The sequence below is a fragment of the Delphinapterus leucas genome, chromosome 16 (genome assembly GCF_059928025.1).
Source record: "Delphinapterus leucas isolate spDelLeu-1000000601 "Yukka" chromosome 16, BTC_Dleu_Yukka2, whole genome shotgun sequence".
Classification (NCBI taxonomy): Eukaryota; Metazoa; Chordata; class Mammalia; order Artiodactyla; family Monodontidae; genus Delphinapterus; species Delphinapterus leucas.
Genome location: NC_143144.1, coordinates 7,833,176 through 7,839,899, shown reverse-complemented (window position 1 = coordinate 7,839,899; position 6,724 = coordinate 7,833,176).

The following is a 6,724-nucleotide window of genomic DNA, read 5'->3' as shown; positions in this document are numbered from 1 at the left end:
GTCTTCGTTGCTGGGCGCGGGCTTTCTCTAGTTGCGGTGAGTGGGGGCTACTCTTCTGTTGAGGGAAATGCATGGGCCTTTCAAAAAAATTCTGGGGGGTGATTATTTTATTGCTCAGGTGTCTCCCCCAGCTCCTTCCCTTTATTTATAATAAATAAAAAGTATTTATTTATTTCATTTTTTTTCTTTTGGGCTTCAGAGAGAACAGGTGTCCTGAAGACTGAGGCCTAGACCCTACGTGGTGCTCCTCTATCCTCTCTCTGAAATTAAGGTAAATTACAGTATAAGCCACTTCTCTTTCTATCCCACTCACTTGAGCCACAAGAAGGAGCTAAATAGTGCATGAGTCTCATCCCGAGATGGAGGAAGTAAGGCATCGCCACCTGAGGGGCTTAGCCATGGATGCGGTATTAACTGGCAAAATCGGGAACAGAATTCAGTCAGATATTTGAAAGAACATTTGCAAAAGAAGGTTATAAAAACAATTTCTCAGTGTATCTTGTGGAAATGATTTTTTAAAAAATTACGTTGGCCATCTGTATTTAGATGAATTGGTCTAAGTGTAATAGTTATATTATAAATGGCAATACTTAGTATGCTAATATTATATGGATCATGAAAAAAATGTTCTCTGAGATAATAAATAAGTAAATAAATATAAAAATAGTTTCTCGGGCTTCGCTGGTGGCGCAGTGGTTGAGAGTCCGCCTGCCGATGCAGGGGACACGGGTTCGTGCCCCGGTCCGGGAAGATCCCACATGCCGCGGAGCGGCTGGGCCTGTGAGCCATGGCCGCTGAGCCTGCGCTCCGCAACGGGTAGAGGCCACAACAGTGAGAGGCCCGCGTACCACAAAAACAAAAAACAAAAAAAAACCCCAACAGTTTCCCTTTTTCCACCAAGCGCTCTATCCCCTGGGTCTATATTCCTCTGGGACGCCAACAAGCGCAGGACCCAATTCACTAGTTCCACTTGGCGTGAGTTCCTCATCCTCCGTTGGCCAGACCTTGCCTTCCCCAGCAGGAGGTGGATTCTCGGCCTGTCTCACCGGGAGCCACGGAATCTTGGCTTCCTCAGATGCCGCTCTTCTGACTTCACCCACATCCTCAGCCTTCTCATCCCCAGTACGCCTCCCACTGCAGTCCCTCGACAGTCGGAAAGTCCACTGGTCACACAAATGTGAGGGTTCTGGTTCCTTCATAATTAATAAATTGGCTTTCCGCCTTTCGGATCAATCTTCTGAGCTTAGTTAATATATACCTGCTTCTAAGAGACAAGTGGCGAAATTAAATATCCAAGCCTGCGGGCGGAAGGCAGGGCCTGGCAGAGCTGCTGAGCTGCGGAGGGCCTCCGCGTGAGGTCTGTGGGGAAACACCAGGCAGTCTTCGAGACACCGCTTCAAGGACAGATGCAGGAGGGCAGTTTAAATTTTTCTGCGTGCTTATGCTTTCTGTTTACAGGTGCACGTTGTTCCATCCGCAGTGCAAATTCCCCACAGGCAGTAATCGGCCCTAATGGATCTTAAATTCTCACTGAGGGGGAATGAGTGTTCACTGGAGACCAAGTTTTGTGTTTCTAGTTGTTCTGACCCAAGAAATGCAGTGTTCATGTGGCCCGGCAGATGCAGACAACAGCAAAGAGGACCTACGGTCTGTGGCTCTGGTGGCTTTGGTCCTCCATCAACACCGGCCTTTTATGGAGCACTTCCTGTGTGCTCAGCTCAGAGTTTATCTCAGTTAAGTGGCAGAAAATAGAGGAGGCAGAGCTGGGATGTTGATGATGGGCTGATAAGGGGAGCTGAGCTTAGAAGGCAGTAACCACGGCTCCGTTCTGTAGCATCCAGACAGAAGCATCACACGGTCAAGTGTAATACAGGAAGAAAGATACCCACGGCTTTTTTTTGTTGTTGTTCTCTCAGTTTGGGAACTCCACTTATGTGTGTAATTTTAAAAGTTGAATAACATGTGATTACCACGCACACATTAAACAATAGGAAACGTCTAACCACAATCGCTGTGCTCACCTGTCTCCTGTGAATATCCTCCCTCGTCAGGACAAAGATACCTGGTCATTCTTCTAATGGCAGCACGGCATTCAGGGGGCTTGGGGTCCTTGGCTATAGGCACAGTGGACTCTCCTGTCCAGAGCTCTGCTTCCCCTTCCTTTATCATTGATCACGCTGCCTGAATGTAGGAATATCACAGGGTCAGAGGCCCACGTGTGCTGATAGGCATCTGAGGCTTTGGCTGTAGGTTTTGTTACCCCCAGACCTGGGTTCGCCTCTTGGTGGGTGTCAAGCCAAAACACACAACCAAGCCAAAGATCTGTAGAATAAAGGATTGATTACTTGCAGCAAGGAAAGAGAACACAGGGGATCTTATCTAAGGCAGTGTCTCTCGCCAACAGCAAAATTGGGGAAGTTTTAAGCTAAGGGTCCATGCATATTCATGAAGGGGCTGAGGCCTAGACGGAGGCCAAGCTTTAGCTGATTGAAGTCACCAGGGTCAGAAAAGGTCAAGCGCATCACCCCTTAGGTTCCAGTTGATCCGGTGGTTGAGCTTCAGGCTAATCCTTACCATTGAAACAGGACTGGGTGTATTTACACCTGCTATATTATCCTTGCTATTGTTACTGCTCTTGCCTGGTAATAGCCTTTTGTTCCGGCATTCTTTTGTTTCCTTAAGATCATTAATTACTGAGACCTATTCAAGGGCAAGCATTGTGGCCAGGCTTAGATCACAAAATGGCTTAGGCCCAAAATGGCTTCTCTTATGTCAAGAAAGCCATGTCGGGTTCCTTCTCTCCAGGGACCCCCTACCCTGTGTGCTCACAGTTATGAGTTCAAGGGTGGCCTGCCGGCCCAGAAGCCTGGGTCATAGTGTGCTGTTTCCAGCTGACAGGGGCAACCGTCTGCCCTCGGTGACTGCAGATCAATGAATTCATAGTTCAGGGGCCTTGTCATCCTCACTTTTTACTTGTTTCCTACTTCCAGTTATTTTCGTTTCTTAGTTTGGCCCCTGCTCCCCACAGGCCCTGCGAACTCCTTCCCAAATCCTAAGGCTCAGTGGCCAACGGAGGAGAGTTTTATTTTTTGAGTGGGCAGCTGATCTAGCCTCCACCTAAAACTGAATTTGAAATCTTCCCAGGGTTGGGGGTCTGAGTAATCTAAACACAAAGTGAGACAGAAGGTTTTATCTTAATCCATTTTCAGTAAGTGCAGTATTAAATATTCAGCTTTTCAGACACAAATGGGCAGAGCCAAGGCAAGCCCAGTGATAAGACATTTTCGGATGTTAATTATGTTTCCTTTTCACTGAAACTCTCACAAGCAAATTCTGTGAGATCAGATGGAATTTTCAGTAGACTTTTCTAGCCAATTTTGTCATGTTGAAAAGCATAATGATTTTCAGCTTGCCTTAAAGCTCCAGTGAGATAATTACCTCTCACTGACAAGGTCAATGGACAGCTCAGGATCTGTTCATTTAATTCTAAGACAATTTCAGCTGCTAATACTGAGCTCCAAAGGAAATGATAACAAAGGGGTATCGTTTGTATAGGAAAGTACAGGTTTCTTTCAGTGTAATGAAGTCTCCATGGCCACAACCCTCATCCTTACCCAAACCCTTCAACTCACCATTTACCCTGGAGGCAAAGGGCTGTTGGAAGAAACTGATTGTCACGTTTCATTCCCTTGCATGTTGGAGGGAAAGGAAGGACAGATAGGACTGCCATGGACTTGGCCTTACCTGGTCCATGTTCTCAGACTGATGCTGAAAACTCGGCCGCTGTGCACCAGTGGTGAATCAAATCTCAGAGACAGAGTTTTGGGTGAAGTAGAAAAGAACAGCCTTACTGCTTTGCTAGGCAAAGCGGGATACAGTGGGCTCGTGCCCCACAGTACCTCTGTGTCCCAAACTGGGAGGATTTGGTGAGGAGTTTTATAGCAATGTTTCAAAGGCAGAGCTGCTACTAAGGCAGAGCTGCTACTAAGGATCCGGGTGTGTGCAGGGCCTGCATTTTTAAAATCTGGCCTCGGGTGGTCTCCAGATGAGCTTCTCTGGCTCTTGAGGAATAAAGAACGCTCCATCAAGTAGTTAACATCTTCCATTTGTTGGGGGTTTTAGTTCTGCAGAAGAGCTCAAAGTTATTGTTACGTATATCCCTTGAGGGGGAACCAGGACCCTGCCCCAAGGCTGCACTATTGTTTCTTGGCTGCTTCTCCCTTGTCTCTGCATCCCCTCCCTTCCCTGATTAGCAACTGCTCAAATCTGCCCTTTGGGACTCAGGGAAGGTCACGGGGAGGCTGGAGTCTGTTCCCTACAAACAAGAAATGGGGGACACAGAAAGGCTTCCATGTCCAGGAGCCCCACAGGGTCCTGCTCAGTTTCAAGATCTACACCCAGAGAGCTGATCAGGCCCTGGGAGGAGCAGGCATGTCAAAGGCCAGCGGGCATCCACTGGCCCCCACCAACGCCGCCCCAGTGTGATGTAACAGCTGCTGCCCTTGCAGATTTTTTCTCAATCCAGCCAGACTGATTGGGGAAAAACGAAGAGTGGTGATAATGTCATGAATATGTATTTGCTACTCCTCAGCCCACAGAAGGCAGAGAGGAAGATGCCAGAACAGGGGTCAGAATATGGGGCATGGAGTCCAGGTTTGCCATTTACTCTCTCTGTGATTTGGGGCAAAATACCTAAAATCTCTGAGTCTCAAACGCTTCATCCTTTTTTTTTTTTGGCTGCTTTGGGTCTTTGTTGCTGTGCAAGGGCTTTCTCTTGTTGTGGTGAGCGGGGGCTACTCTTCATTGCGGTGCGCGGGCTTCTCATTGCGGTGGCTTCTCTTGTTGCGGAGCACGGGCTCTAGGCGCGTGGGCTTCAGTAGTGTGGCTCGTGGGCTCTAGAGAGCAGGCTCAGTAGTTGTAGTGCATGGGCTTAGTTGCTCCGTGGCATGTGGGATCTTTGCGGACCAGGGCTCGAACCCGTGTCCCCTGCATTGGCAGGCGGATTCTTATCCACTGCGCCACCAGGGAAGTCCCCAAATGCTTCACCCTTAAAACGACTAAATTGTGTATAGTTGGGAAGGATTCAAAGAGATAATGAAAATGAAAGTACTTTATACAGTTTAAAAACACTCTGTGCATGTCAGATTTGTATAATTGTTGCTAAGGAAAACATCCTTTGCCAACAGTTCAAAGGCTGCCAACAGTCAAGTAATAACCTTCTGGCTCGAAGGCCAATTCCAAAGGAAAGCTAGTTTCCTCCCTGAAACAGGTTGTAGAAATTTAAGTTTATCGAATTAGTCTTATAATATGGAGTCAAATACCACCCAGGCAGCCCCTGTCTCATTAGGGTGCTCAGCTCAAGATTTCTTCTGGGTGTTTTAGTCTCAAATGCGTAGGTGTCAGTCAGGTTAGGGGTTGGGGGGAGTTAAGTTACAAAAAAGACTAGGGGCTTCCCTGGTGGCGCAGCGGTTGGGAGTCCGCCTGCCAATGCAGGGGACATGGGTTCGTGCCCTGGTCCAGGAAGATCCCATATGCCGTGGAGCAGCTGGGCCCATGAGCCACAACTACTGAGCCTGCGCATCTGGAGCCTGTGCTCCGCAGCAAGAGAGGCCGCGACAGTGAGAGGCCCACGCGCTGTGATGAAGAGTGGCCCCTGCTTGCCGCAACTAGAGAAAGCCCTCGCACAGAAACGAAGACCCAACACAGCCAAAAATAAATAAATAAATAAATTTATTTTTAAAAGTCTATAAATGCACCTGGAGTATTTACTTAAAACACATGCGTGCACACACCCACCCACCCGATACACTGGGACGAATGTGCACCGCGTGGAGAAAGACATGAGCAGATAGATTTGTGTTGAAAGGCAGAGGCTCAGGAATTTGGTTAACTAGCTCTTCCTCATATCCATTTTATTTTTCTCTTGGGGAGTTTTCTATTTCTGTCCACCACTGTATTTTTGGTGGAGAGGCACCGTGGGTAGAGTGTATGTTATTCTCAAACTTAGGGGTCTAGGTGACCTATTGTTTATCAGAGGGAAGGCTTTTCATGAGCAAAGGAAGCAAAGCATGAGAGAAAACAAACACACTTGAAATGGCAGCTTCAGCCAAGCTGCAGCTGTGTCTCACAGCGCCCAAAGCTCCAGAGGTTTGTTTAAGGAAACCGAGGCTTCAGCAGGAAATAAGGAGTGTCCTGGGAGCACCAAGACAGGATAAATCTTTGCATCACTGTCGCTCCTCTACGGCCTGAGCGAGGAACCACTGAGTGGAGAGAAGGCATAACCAAGAACCCAAGCAGATTCCAGAGTGGAGACGGGCAGAGACAGAGCCAGCAACCTGGGTGTGAGAGCTAAACGTCCTGCCTTCCATGCTACCATATTTACAACTTAAGCCGATGGTAATCAAAGGGGGTTCAAGTGAACATAATTTAACCCATTTCTGGTTCCTGTGTGATATTTGTGGAAAGGGTAAATTTATCTGAAAGGCTAAATCTATTCTGTCTTTGAAATCCTAGTTAAGGCTTAAAATATTAGGAAGACAGAAAGTACAATAGCCCAAACTGCATAAAAAGTTAATTAAAAACTCTCACCAAGGAATTCCCTGGTGGTCCAGTGGTTATGACTCTGCACTTTCACTGCTGAGGGCCCAGGGGTCGATCCCTGGTCAGGGAACTAAAATCCCACAAGCCACGTGGTGTGTCCAAAAAAAAAAAGAAATTCTCATCC